The following is a 15,663-nucleotide window of genomic DNA, read 5'->3' as shown; positions in this document are numbered from 1 at the left end:
TCAATGTTTATCTGATTGACATATGCATTGAACTGCAAGTGCCCTGACACCCAGTAGATCAATGTTATAATGTTGAAATCAATAAAGTCAACACATTCTATGCATACTCAGGGGATTACCCTGGAGTGGACCTAACTAATGGCAAGTGTCTTTTCAGGGGGTCAAGCCCCCCACCTCCCCCGCACCCACTGCTAATTATTTATAATAACTCCTAGATCACACATTCCACAGGAAAGGAAATATTTCCCTACTAGGGGACTGTCAGTCTTGCATACCTGTAGACCAAATTGTGTCACTCTACAGGGTGTCCGAGCACTTGCCATTTGCTCCAGTGTTTGGCAGATATATGTACAAGATGAAAAATATATTCCACCAGTCTACCTACATCTACTGGCTAGAGCTCCCATAATCATACCTCTCAGGCTCTTAGTGAAAGAAATCTGGACAAAGCCTCAAGTAATGTAGGGGCAAATGATCAAAAATAGGAACAGATTTTAAATATTGATCCAATAAACTTAGAATGCTGCTAGAATAACAGGAACGTGTGTTAGCATGCATTTTCTGACAGATAAGAAGTCTGAAACTCAAATGCATGCTGTTATTTAGTGGCTTTGATCCTCAGTGACTTGCCAGAAAAATACAAATTTTATGAAGAACAAACTAAAAATATGAGGCAAAAATATGAACATTCTGCACAAATCTGGACAGTTGAGAAGTATGCAATATCTTACTTACTCACAACTACATATTGCTCATAACCTAACACGTAAATGAGAAAGCTGTCTAGCACTACAAAATATCATTCTCTAGCCAGGGAAATATGCTCTCAAAATAAATCACTTTCACTCACCACCAAAACTAATAATACTGCTGGTGCTTCACCTTACCCTTGCTATGTCTCCAAACTTTACATATCCTTACTACTACACTTAATGTGATGCAAATTGTAAAGCTAAACTTTTTCAAAAATCAACTTAAACAATACTTAAATAACTCCTGGCTAAGCTCCTGCTTAACTCAGACTGGCATCTTAACTGTGACCACCAAAAACTAATTGCATATACCAACTCTGAGATCACACAGCAGTGGAGCTAATACAAATTTCCTAAACCCACTTCCAGAGACAAAGGGCAGCAGCTGCCCAGGCACATGGACTGTAGGGGTGTGATTTCCCTTACTGAAATTCAGTTTCTGAAAGCTGTTCATGCTTTTGTGGAAGCACTTTAATTCTCTGTTAGTCATTTAGTTTTGAATCCAAAAAATGCATCTTTGGTTATGGCTGAAATGCTCCGTGCTTCATGTTAGCTGTAGTAAGACACTTATAAACTTGCAACAAGTAGTTTGCTACAGTTTAAAGTCAAGAATTGTTTTCGATAAGAAAATGTTGACCCATACACACACACGCAGACACATATATATATATTATATAAATGGGTTCACTTTATAATCCTGAAATATCGAAATTCAGAATCCCGAGATTGTAAAGCCGAAAGCTGCAAATACCGAAATATCAGAAGCGCGAATTTCAAAATCTCGAAGTTCGGAGATGATGAAGTAGCGCTTCTGTTGTTACTGTGTGAATGAATAGGTGGAAGTTCAGGTAAGTATTTATGTTTAAGGGTGTTGGCTTTAGTGTGTGTCAGTGTGTGTTGTGACTGTGATGTGTGTGTGCAATGGGGAATGTAGGTGTGTGGTGGTGTTTTTGTGTGTTTGTCTGTGTAGTGCGACCTTGGAATTAGTATATTCAAGTAGGGGTGGTGTGGGGGGCAGGGCAGCTTGCCCCCCTGCTTGTATGTAGTGTAGGTTTGTGTGATTGTGTGGGGGGGGGTTGTGTGTATGTGTATGTGTAGGATTCACAATTTTAAAATTCATGCATCTGGGTTTCGGGATTGTAAGCTTTCGGCTTTATGATCTCAAAATTCTGAAATTCGAAATTTCAGGATTATAAAGTGAACCTATATATATATATATATATATATATATATATATATATATATATATATATATATATATTATATATGTATGCACACACACACACACACACACACACACACATATATATATATATATATATATATATATATATATATATATATATATATATATATATAGACACACTCTCACACTTAAGGTGTATATATATATATATATATATATATATATATATATATATATATGTGTGTATGCATATATCTAATAAGTGGCTTGCAAATTACACAAAAGGGCACAGGAAAATAATTTTCTTGGGTGGCTTAAGCCAGGGTACCTTTTTGGCTAGGCTTGTATAGGCCCCACAGCCGATAGCATAGTACCTACCTATGAACCTATGAGTAGCTATCTGTCTATTTCAATATATATATATATATATATATATATATATATATATATATATATATATGTACATAGATATATGATTGTCTAATGAAATACTGAATGCTCAAAAGAGTGAATCAAAAACTATACGCTGTATATAATGTAAATAACATGGACATTGGATGTCATATAATAAATAGCCTTTGTATGCTGCAGCTGGGAAATCTATTAACGTTGTAATTCATATTATTAATACCTAAGTGCTGACCTGAAAATATATTAGGGCAAATATTGCCTTTTGCACACTTGCATGTGTCCTTTGAGACAACAATATATTTGTTACACGTGGTAAGAAATATCTTCAATCATTCAACCTGCAGTACTCCTTCTACTGTAGTGTGAAATTACGGCTTTTCAACTTTCATCATTCATTTGGTTTTCTGTTTCATAAGTCCTAAATGTCCCCAAAAGGTACATTAAAATAGTATAAGATTCTGCAGAAACAAAATGATCGTAATATAAAGTGAATGTTGTGTTTGTTGCTAGATCAAATAGACAGATAATGTAAAGGCAAGAATGAGAACAAAGTTAATAATGCTGTAACTGGAACTATCTGTTTCAAGGAAAATGATGCTTGAGCAGGCAAAAAATTAAGACCTTTCAGGCATATTGGCAGAGAATGGAGCCTATAGCTGGAGCAGGTGTCCCAAGGTTAAGAGCCGGGGTGACTTGACTGAAACAAGTTATCTCAATTTGCCATTTTCTGTGACCTACCATAAAAGGGAAGGAAAACACAGGAGCTGATGTAAAGAATTACTTCAGTGTACTGCAGGTGTGCACTACATGACATAGCTGTTAAACAGTCACAAGTAACAGGTGTGCAGTGTGCACTACATGACATAGCTGTTTAACAGTCACAGGTAACAGGTGTGCACTACATGACATAGCTGTTTAACAATCACAGGTAACAGGTGTGCACTACATGACATAGCTGTTTAATAGTCAAACATAACAGGTGTGCACTACATGACATAGCTGTTTAACAGTCACAAGTAACAGGTGTGTACTACATGACATAACTGTTTAACAGTCACAGGTAACAGGTGTGCACTACATGACATAGCTGTTTAATAGTCACACATAACAGGTGTGCACTACATGACATAGCTGTTTAACAGTCACAGGTAACAGGTGTGGACTACATGACATAACTGTTTAACAGTCACAGGTAACAGATGTGCACTACATGACATAGCTGTTTAATAGTCACACATAACAGGTGTGCACTACATGCCATAACTGTTTAACAATCACAGGTAACAGGTGTGCACTACATGACATAGCTGTTTAACAGTCACACATAACAGGTGTGCACTACATGACATAACTGTTTAACAATCACAGGTAACAGGTGTGCACTGCATGATATAGCTGTTTAACAGTCACAGGTAACAGGTGTGCACTACATGACATAGCTGTTTAACAGTTGCAGGTAACAGGTGTGCACTACATGACATAGCTGTTTAACAGTCACTCATAACAGGTGTGCACTACATGACATAACTGTTTAACAATCACAGGTAACAGGTGTGCACTGCATGACATAGCTGTTTTACAGTCACAGGTAACAGGTGTGCACTACATGACGTAGCTCTTTAACAGTCACACATAACAGGTGTACACTACATGACGTAACTGTTTAACAATCACAGGTAACAGGTGTACACTGCATGACATAGCTGTTTAACAGGTTGGTTGGCATGTGCAGCCACATGCCCCTCATCCTGCAGACATTGAAAATAGGAACAAAGGCATTTGAAAAATCTGAATATCTAGCTAAAAAAAATCTGGAAACCTAATTAGCATTAACTTTGAATACCAAATGGCAGATAGCTCTTCCTGTTTCCAGTCACAATGTGGGATACTACTCAGAAACATTTAAAAAACAAAGTGAATTAAATGATGGAAACATGCAAGTACATTATTAAAGAGACAGGGTAAAAATATGCTGTTTTTAATGAGCTATAACATAATTTATTTTTGCTTCAGATAAAGGAGAGATGTAAGATGTGTGCCCTCTTTCTTTAAATTATTGCTGCCTCTAGTATGTTGCTCATGCAGTATGGTTTCCTGTGTAGTAGACAGTTTCAGAAATCATGTATGATGAGGGGGATTCAGAAAATGTTCAGTGATGATGTCTGCACACAGTTTATGTAGAGGTTTACTCATTCTAGAATCCAAAACCCATACTATGACAACAACGATACCAAGTCATGTGACAGATACCTAACCCAATTGTATACCCAGTGTCTAGAATAGGCTACCCTTACCTACCAAGAAGAGTAATTCACTAGCAATCATAAAGGAAGTCTAGATGACTAGATGGGTAATCACAAATTTACTCAGGGAATATGTGCAGAAAGTCTACTTAATGGGAAGACATTGTAAGTCTCTCACAGTACTGGATGATATGGCCGAGTTTTTGATGGTGTCCTTTGGCAGGAAGCTTAGTAAAAATATATGAATCTATGTAATATAATCTGAAGTTAAAGTTAAATATATGAATCTATGTAATATAATCTGAAGTTAAGGTTAAATATATGAATCTATGTAATATAATCTGAAGTTAAAGTAAAATATATGAATCTATGTAATATAATCTGAAGTTAAAGTTAAATATATGAATCTATGTAATATAATCTGAAGTTAAAGTAAAATATATGAATCTATGTAATATAATCTGAAGTTAAAGGTAAATATATGAATCTATGTAATATAATCTGAAGTTAAAGTTAAATATATGAATCTATGTAATATAATCTGAAGTTAAAGTTAAATATATGAATCTATGTAATATAATCTGAAGTTAAAGTTAAATATATGAATCTATGTAATATAATCTGAATTTAAAGTTAAATATATGAATCTATGTAATATAATCTGAAGTTAAAGTAAAATATATGAATCTATGTAATATAATCTGAAGTTAAAGTTAAATATATGAATCTATGTAATATAATCTGAAGTTAAAGTAAAATATATGAATCTATGTAATATAATCTGAAGTTAAAGTTAAATATATGAATCTATGTAATATAATCTGAAGTTAAAGTTAAATATATGAATCTATGTAATATAATCTGAAGTTAAAGTTAAATATATGAATCTATGTAATATAATCTGAAGTTAAAGTTGTAGTTGTCAGAAGTTGATGAATGACCAAGTGGACCCATGTGGTAGTGTTCTATAAAATTAAAGCGATATCTCTGGGAAGTAGTGACTGCACAGGCAGAAGAACCCATCATATACAGGTAGATTCAAGTATGAGATGAACAGATACCCATTGAAACTGTGGGAGAGCCATGGAACACTTCTGCAACTGAATGATAGTCAGTGCACATAATGAAGCATTTAAGAAGAGATGAGCTATGTGAAAGATGGAAGTGACCAGTATGGATGACATTGTACAGCTCTGTGAAGATTAGCTGGAAAATAACTGGATTTTTTTGTAAGTGTCTATCTCTTTACCTGGCTCCATGGTGCAGACAGATAAAGACCTGACTCTGACCCAAACAACCTGAGTTTATTCAGTAGCACAGGTTCTGAGGTAATCAGACAGTGGGTGTGTGAGACTGAGAGACTTATGTCAGCTTGGTTATCCTGGGTGAAGGAGGAAAAAGGATGGGGAAACACTGGTGTACACCATTGTGGGAATGTGCAAGAGGGAGTTATCTATGAAGGGGACAGATGTTGGCTGAGCTGCACGTAATGGCATGGATGATACTCCGCAGTGCCCATTGCATGGCAACTTCCACAGGCTGAGCACATATAGAAGGAGGAGGTTAGGCCTTATGACCGAAACACTCCACTAGTCAGATTGTGATGCTGCTCCGGGATATCTCGATCTCCTTACCATCCACAAGCATCGTCAGAGAAAGCCCGTGGAATACAGATGAGTTTGGCGACCAGGTGAATTAGAAGAGATAGTGGGTGTAGCTAATGGTCAACTATGGAGAGAAGCCAAAAACAGAGGGAAAAATGTTCCTGTCTCCTTCCTCCAGTATTTTCATACATTTATTTCAATGGGTGTCCTAAAAGATTATGAAAAGAAGCACCGTATCTGGGCAGTTTGGCAGGTTTTTCAAAAAATATTTTGATTTAGTCATGTTAGATGCTATGCCTTGGATAAATCATTATACTTGTCACTACAGCTATTACACTGGACCCACCAAAGCAGACAGTGAACTAACAAAAATCCAGAGGGTTGTTAAATGAAAATGCAGCAATGTTTTTCTTTCTTGTATAATTAAAAGGGAGGGAAATGTGAATGAATGGGTAAAAAACATATAGGATTAGTCAATAGTGCCCTTCAACCTCTAATGAAGGACGGTCACTGATGCTGATCTAAACCAGGAATTTCTAATGAAAACAAACATTTCTTCCTGCTGAGTGGTTCTCATCTATAAACATATAAATAGAAATATGATATCTGTTGCAATTTAAGAGGAAGAAATGTTTTGTCCAAATGGAAAACTCTAAACAAATGTGCTTGCAACAGAGTTGTGGCAGAAATAATATAAGTTGCCATAGATACAAAACCATGTTTGCAAATTAGGTGTGCACTTAAAACATTAGAATTGTGAATGTTTTGTCCCAGACCTTCAATATACTAAACTATGATCCTTATAACAAAAATTGTTAGTTTATTCTAAGACAATTTCCACAGTTCATTGAAAAGAACTCCCAGTGCCATACAACATAAATAAAAAAATTATAATCCTTATTTTATTAAATCAAAACTAGAAGCAAAACCAAACCACGAATGCAAACCACTTGGCACCACAGGACCCGGAAGCAGGTACACAAAGGCTTTCAAAATAAGCAGTAGAAGAAATCAATCAGCTGCTAGGTCTCCAATAAGATCCTTTAATATGACAAGGAAAAGAAGAGTCTGTGATTTTAACTTTGCCTTGTCATATTAAAGGATCTTATTGGAGACCTAGCAGCTGATTGATTTCTTCTACTGCTTATTTTGAAAGCCTTTGTGTACCTGCTTCCAAGTTATTTTATTAAATGTTTTTCTTAAATAGCCAAGTGAAGTGAATTCAGAAAAAATTGCAGCACTGGTCCACTAGCAGAAATAAATGTTAGATAGAGATGATGAGATTCATTTTATTCGAACAAATTATGTTTTACAATACATACAAATACCTAAACTGTTGCCTTTATATGTGTGGGTTTTCTATCCAGACTCTCTAACTGTATATACTAAGCCCATGATCTCTGTAATATAACCAAAATGAAAATACCACACGAAGAAGTAAAGCTGCAGTTCCACAATTCAATTTTTCATGTACTTGATCAAGGTTACATTTGATAACTTGTAGTAACCAAAGTAGCTTGTCAGCAAGCTGGGAGTTCGATGGAATGCCAAGCTACCTGCTGTCTACAGATGTGTGCTACATCACCATTACAGAGATGAAGTCAGCTGTATTGGCATATGGAGATAAAACCCTGACTATGCCCATGTGAACCAAGACATGGAGACCTCTTCTATGATAAAGGGCTAGATAATATGTCTGTGTACTCTCTACTTATTAGGCTGTCTCTCATCTCCAAGTTGCCTTTAGCAGCACTACAGCTAATTGATTATGTCACATACAGATGTATGGATGAAGAAGTATATTCAGTTTACAATAGAATCTGGGGTAAGTGGATATGTCTTTAAGTGGGGATGGTACATATTCCCAAATTGTATGACCAAGTTCTTATAAGTGATTTGTGGATTAGAGTTTAACTTGCAGGACATGGAATGTAGGCACAGCTGGGACAAGTCCTCTATGGTTGTAAAATGTGGTGTCTCAAATTAGTCTGGTTGCTAATGGAAGGAATGTTTGGTTTTGCAGAAGTTTGAACAGTTGATATTGTAGAAGGAGATCTTCCCTTTGTTTGAAAGGTAACCGTTTTGATTTTTGTAATGTTTAGTTCATCTTTTGGTGAGTGTATGTTAAAGCATTTGTTTAGGTGACAAAAGTCATTCAGAACAGCTGATATAGAGTGGGGGCTGTACTCAGTTGGTTTGATATAGATAAACCAGAATTATTATGTGGATAACAGATTTGTACAAGTCTTAATTTTTACTGTTATACAAAAATGCATATAAATCAAAAGCCTACGAGGTAAACTGATAGTATTGAAAGCTTTTCCTATACTAAGTTTTTTCTGCAGATTTCTTAAATAAGTTAAAACAAATGGTATGGTGAATGGACATGTTTTGGCTGGGTGTCAGTATAAGCAGTCTGTATAGAAATAGCACGTTTTTGGTAGTGACACTTAGAATTTATATTTTTTCTGTCTAATAACAAAATTTTATTACAGCACTGGTGGCAGTACATTTTGCTCCCCATATGTTCCTTTGTGTCTAGATTGTTTGTTGGACTTATTGAAGGGAAAATACATACGGTCACTATGTTTTTCAAAGACAAGTGGTAAAGTACTACCATTGTATACATGACTGATTAGAAGGGTGTGCAACATGTTTTATTATTTGTGAATGATTTGCAGTAGTACAGATATGGTCAGACCTTTGACTTTGATATACAGAATGAGTGTGATAATTTTCTTGATTATACATACAGGGATTCTACGTCAGAGAGTCAGTAGTAAACTTTACTGAAAACCTAGTGCTATCATACTTAACCAATTTCTCTGAATAGTTTAAAGGGATCTGCTCAACACAAGCTGTTTTTTCTTTAAAAGTTAAAATTGTAATTTCTTACATGAAGCTAAGGCAATCATTGTTTAATTTTATTTACAGTAGCTGTGATCTAGAGGCCGTTAAAATATTTATAACATATCTAGAATGACAGAAAACAGGCTCTTAAAAATACTAAAAATGTGTGCATGGATGAAGAAAATGTAATGACTAAAACTATGTTTGTTGTTTTATTACAGTGTACCATGCTGTGTTTAAAAAAATATAAACATAGTTAAAGAAGGCTGGCAGTTGTTGGAAAATGACACACAATTCAGCAAAACAGTTCCTTTGTGTATATCTGCCTCTTTTAAAACAGATAAAAATGTACTTAATTATCACCTCCATAATAATTATAAAAGTATTTAATATACTGTAAAGTTCCTGGTCTTATAACTACCCACAAGTGTAAACCCTGATGGGTCTTCTAACAAGTTTGCTTATGTTATATAACAAGTTAACGTTGTATACAAGAGGAAAGTTTGCATCAGCCGGGGTTGTCACCTGCCAGGAATTTTTACAGGCAGGTATCAGGTTGTCTGTCAGGAAATTTAGATTTATAAGAGTACTTGTCAGGTAGTTTGAGTCATTTTGAAAGATAACTTGTGTACTTCAAAAATGCTTAGTGTTTCACTTGGATTGCATATTTCCATTTAAATTGTTTTGTCAGAATAGTCTTTTGTTTCAATTAGCAGGTGTTCAGTTTGATCAAAAGGATCATTTTCATGATGCAGCTTAAAAACGTATGCAAAAAGTCTGACTGTTCTTTTTTTATAAAAGTAAAGCAATTGCTGATCTATCCTCCAGTTAAACTTTATGTTCTTTGTGGTAAAAACACATATGTGTTTTGCCTTCGGTATAAATATTGTTTACTCTAACCATTTCACTGTTACCCCTAACACCACTGCCTCATTCTTGCCAGCTGAGCTACTAACTGCCAACTATAAAATTAATGACCACAATATTATAACTGTAGCTGCTATCTATATACCCCCTGGTGATAACATCCCATTAGTAGAGCATATCCTCTTTTGGCTTTCGCAACACATAACTCATGAAACCATTCTCCTGGGGGATGTCAACATAAATTGGCTATCCCTCTGCCAGGATACACCTAGATCATTTATTAACTTGCACAGGTTCTCCCTGCTAATCTCTACACCTGCTCATGCAAACAAGCCATCTAACTGCAGTTCTCTTATTGCCTGACTGCTTGTCTCTGATCCTTACAAATGCTACCATCTAGAAACACTACCTCACACTCTGAGTGACCACTCACCTATCATAGTTCTTAGATTCTACCCACACTATACCAGACCACAAAAGTACTCTGAACACTTTAAACTTGCTAACTTCCATCCTGATACTTTTAACAACCTTCTCTCAGCAATAAACAGGTTGTTTCTAACTCATCTCTCCCTGAATGAGGCGGTACTTAAATTTAACTCTATATTCCTAAACATTTTCAATTTCCTTGCCCCCTACGCACTGTTAGAGTCAAATCTATTATTTCCCCCTGCCTTACACATTCCACTTTCTCCTTCATGCAAACTAGAGATAAGGCATGGAAAACCTGGTGTAAAACTAAGCTCCTACAAATTTACAAAATTGCAAAGAGCTCTGTAGCCTCACCAAAAAATACATTAACAAAGACAAGATGAACTTTGACAATAACTTACCAAAAGCACACATTTCTAATGCCATAAACCAAATATTTCATCCAAGTAACCCTTCGTCTCCTAACCCCTGCCCTAATAATACTCCCCAAGAAACCTTTAACATCTTCAATACCTATTTCATTGACTCTGTCAGTGCAACGGTTAATCCCACCAATGCCAACATATTTGCTGTCACCCATTCAGACCCTCCTACCACCTCTACATCTATAAACTATTTCTCTCTCAAACCAGTATCTACCAGCTGCATAAAATCCTTACTTCTCAAACTGAAACCCTGCTCCCCTTCAGCTGATAAGTTACCTCCACTCTTCCTTCAGAAAGCAGCTAACTCTCTAGCCTTTCCTATCTCCATACTTACCAACCTGTCTATCTCTGAATCCAGTGTTGCATCAGTCTGGAAACAGTTCTCTACTTTACCCATATACAATGGAGGAAACTCCTCTGAACTTGCTAACTTCAGGCCAATAGCTATTTTTATCTTCCCTCTTTAAAATATTAGAAAAATGCATGCACAAACAAACCTAGACTACCTACTACAAGAAAACTTACTCACACCATCTCAACATGGCTTTTGCCCTAAACATAACACATCCACAGCTCTTATATCCTTTGTCAACGCTATATCACTGTCTAGAGACTGCAGCAAACTAGTGTCTTGCCTTTTCTTCGATCTCTCTAAAGCATTCAACACTATCTCATCCCACCCACTGCTATTAGCTAAACTATCTGACCTTAATTTTTCCACTTCAACTATCTCTTGGTTTTCCAGTTACCTCAATAACTGACAGCAATCTGTGAAATGGATCTCTGCACTCGTCACTGCTCTAGCCATCAAAATGAAAGCTCCATAAGGATCTGTTCTTGGCCCCTTACTCTTTAATAACTTTATTAATCTACACCACACTTCTTGTCCACAATCATCTTTTGTGCAATATGCTGATGGCTCCACAGTCATCACCATTGCCGATACTCTCTCTGATCTTTACACCACTACCAAAAATCTACTACATAAAATGCTTACTTCTCAAACTGAAACCCTGCTCCCCTTCAGCTGATAAGTTACCTCCACCTGAGACGTACCTCCCTGGACTACATGAAAAGAAACATGGAAGAGCTCTCAGATCATGTGGCCCAGGCAGGTATGACCTAGCCCTGAGTAGCATCCTCCTTTGCCCAGAATGATACCACAGTATAAGGACAAAATGATTGACTTCAACAACTGGCTAAGCTTCTGGTGTCATTCAAAGGGGATCCAGTATCTGTCTGCCTGGGACGACATGATCAACAGACCACGATGCTTTGCCAGAGATGGTCTGCACCTGTCACCCCTGGGATTCAGGTTACTGGCTAAGGCTCTTGCCACCCCATAGTGCCTTTTTAGGCAAAGTTCAAAGAACACAACCACCACCTTAACAGGTACAAGCATGCAAAATCTGAAGGTAATGCTACTCAATGCTAGAAGTCTAAACCTCAAAATGCACTCTCTCGAGGTACTCCTAAAAATGGAGAACATTAATATCTGTGCGGTAACTGAGACCTGCTTCAAGGCTCCAGAGAGCACCCCTGCAATACCAGGCTACAACTCTTACAACACTTTTCGGCCACCAAACAGGACCAAAACACTAAAGGTGGAGGAGTGTCCATATTCACCAAGGATATTCACACCACCAGGCTAGTTGCCCAACACAATACGTCTGAAATTCTCCTGGTGCAACTAACACTAGGTAAGACTGCAATCCAAATTGTAGCTTGCTACATATCCCCCCACCATGCCCCAAGATTCTCACTACACCTTTCTAAATATACTGGAAAATATTAAGCTACAACCAAACACCCTAATACTGGGTGATTTCAACTACCCTGCCATTAGCTGGGAAAACTACTCATGTACCAACACCTTTGCCCAACGGTTCTTGGAATTCATAAATTCCAATGCCTTGGATCAACTAATCCATAGTCCAACCAGGGGCTCCAATATCCTAGACCTGGTCATTAGCAACATGGGAAGTCTATGCTCCACACCTATGGTCACCCCCTCATTGGTCAGTTCTGACCATAAGCTAATCATCCTTGACATCCACATCCCTCCCCCATCCCCCAGTAAGAAAACCTCTGTAAAAAACTTCTCCAAAGCCAACTTCATGCTACTCAAGTTAGAAGTGACAAACTTCATGACACCCATGCAGAAGGGAACTGAAAGTTTGACTGCTGAATCCTACACTAAGGCAGGCTATGAGTACATCCACTCATGCATGAATTGTGCCATCCCAAATAGAACCAAGATGCTCTCCTCCAACAACAGGAAGCCAATCTGGTGGTCCCCTGCCATAAACATACTTTACAACAGAAAAGAGGAAAATCCCAGGATGCAAAAAACTCCCTTACCAGCCTCAGTAAGAAGCTGAGATCCCTCATAAAATCCTCCAAAGCCAGTTACAAAAATAAAATTGCCAAAGATTCCAAAGACAACCACAAGGCATTCTATAACTATGTCAAGAATCTAAATGGCAATGCTCAAATCTGCTCTGAGCTACAACAGAATGGCAGAAAAAATATACTGATCCCAAGGATATTGCCAATATCCTGGCAGATCGATTCGGTGCCAACTTCACCCCCCTCTCACCCCCTAAAGGGCCCATCTCAATACTAAAAGATTGCCAAATTCCAGTAATAATGGCCAGACAGGTAAAAAACACACTCTCCAAAGCTAAGAATACAGCATCCATGGGACCAGACAACATCCTGGGCTGTGTACTACATGAACTACAAAAAGAACTGGCACCTCACCTAAGTGTCATGTTTAATCATAGCCTCACCTCAGGTTTCTTGTCCACTGAGTGGTCCACAGCTACAGTTATGCCACTCCACAAGGGGGGATCCATCTTGGATCCTGGGAACTACTGCCCCATCAGTCTGATGAGCCTGATCTGCAAGGCCATCGAATGTATTATCATGGAACTTATAAACAAAGACATTGGCAACCTTCAAACACTGGACCCCACCCAGTTTGGGTTTGTGAAGGGCCGATCTTGTCTCCTGAACATGACTGACTTCTTCAACTCATTCTCCAGAGCTGTGGATGAGGGTAAGGCCTTCGACGTCATCCCCCACTCTGGAATCATAGATAAACTTACTAAGCTGGGCATTAATCCATACATCACTCGATGGGTTGCCAACTGGCTTACTGATAAAACCCACACTGTAAAAGTAGCCAGCTCCAAATCCAGCTCCAGACAAGTGACAAGTGGTGTACCTTAGGGTTCAGTCCTGGGACTGCTCTTGTTTGGCATCTACTTCTCTGAAATACAGGCCAATGCTAAGGGACTGTGGCTAACAAAGTTTGCAGATGACTGCAAACTGGAAGCCATTATTGAATCCCCAAATGATGTGAATATTCTACAAAAGGACCTTACAGAAACAGATGCTTGGTGCCAGAGCCATGGGCTCAAGCTCAATGCCAAGAAATGTATAGTTATCCCCTTTGGGGAAAAACATGTACCCATGAATTACTACATAGGTGGCAGTACACTAAACACCAAAAGTGTGATGAGACTTACGGACACAGGTGGACAGTGATCTCAGCTTCGATAACCACATCGACACAACAGTCAGGAAATCCTTCTATGGGGCACACCTCATCACTAAGGGCTTTCTGTCCAGAAAAAAGAAGGTCATTGTCCCACTGTACTCATCTCTCATTAGACCCATTATAGAATACAACGCCACATTTGGTATGTACCACTCAAAACATCTGCAACAACTGGAAAGGCCACAGAAATACCTCACTAAAAGAATCACAGGCCTAAAGCAGATGCCTTATGCTGACCATCTAAAAAAACTCTAGCTACACTCTGTCGTATATCGTCTACTCAGAAGTGATTTCTGCTTAACATACAAGGCCATGTCAAACCCAGAGTTGTTGGACATGCTACACTTAAAGAAATCCCAATCCCTCAGAGCCACACACTCCAGGAATCCTAACCTTGTCATCACAATGAACAAAACATGCTGGAGGGATAGGTTCCTGACCCAGAGACTCCCCAGACTCTGGAATAGACTGCCCTTACATGTCAAGCAGAGCGCCTCTTTGGCCCTCTTCAAAAGGAACCTTGACGATTGGATGGGAGATAGGAAATTCACCCCGGGGATCACGTCAGTTGCCCTGCTAGACAGGTGTCCAGGGAAGTAAATATTGTGGGAAGAAATAGCCAGGGAATTGTCATGGCTATGCTTGTATAGGCTCTAGGGCTGATAGCCTAGTACCAACCTATGAATCTATGAAAAATCCTTCATATCCATTGAAAAAACGACTTTCAAAGAATCAGCTGATCTTAAATCCTAACAAGACAAAACTCTTGCTTTTTTTACCAAAAACCCTTAATCACCACAAATCTTCCTACTCTATCTTGTCTCAAAACAACACACCCATTTTTGGTGAATCCAGCACTAAGCTTCTTGGTGTCACAATAGATGACCAACTCAAATTTGACCTCCATGTACATGACTGCATTAAAGAAAACCACCAAAAACTTGGTCTTCTGTACAGAAATAAAATAAATTCTTGACTAACAAAGCCAGAATCTCCCTGTCCCATGCCTACCTTCTCCTTTGCCTATTTTACAGCTCACAAATCCTCATAATTATCTCTTAACAAAATTAGAAACTACCTATAATGGAGTTGCAAATCAAACCTATAAATCTCACCATTGTCTTTCTCTAACCAGCTTGAACTGGCTTGAATTTCCCACCAACTTCTTCTCTCTTAGTTTCAGGTCATTTACTCCATCCTCTATCTGCCTTTCTTTTGTCCCAACATCTCCTCACATCCTAAACCTCTACTCCCCTCACAGAACTCTCAGAAGCTCGGACCAAAATCTACTTCAAATATATAAATCTAAAGGCAAAATCAAACAAAAC

The sequence above is a fragment of the Protopterus annectens genome, chromosome 9.part0, assembly GCF_019279795.1.
Source record: "Protopterus annectens isolate FY-2018-M chromosome 9.part0, PAN1.0, whole genome shotgun sequence".
Classification (NCBI taxonomy): domain Eukaryota; kingdom Metazoa; phylum Chordata; order Ceratodontiformes; family Protopteridae; genus Protopterus; species Protopterus annectens.
The sequence above is the reverse complement of the archived record's forward strand: the minus strand, read 5'-3'. Positions refer to the sequence as shown.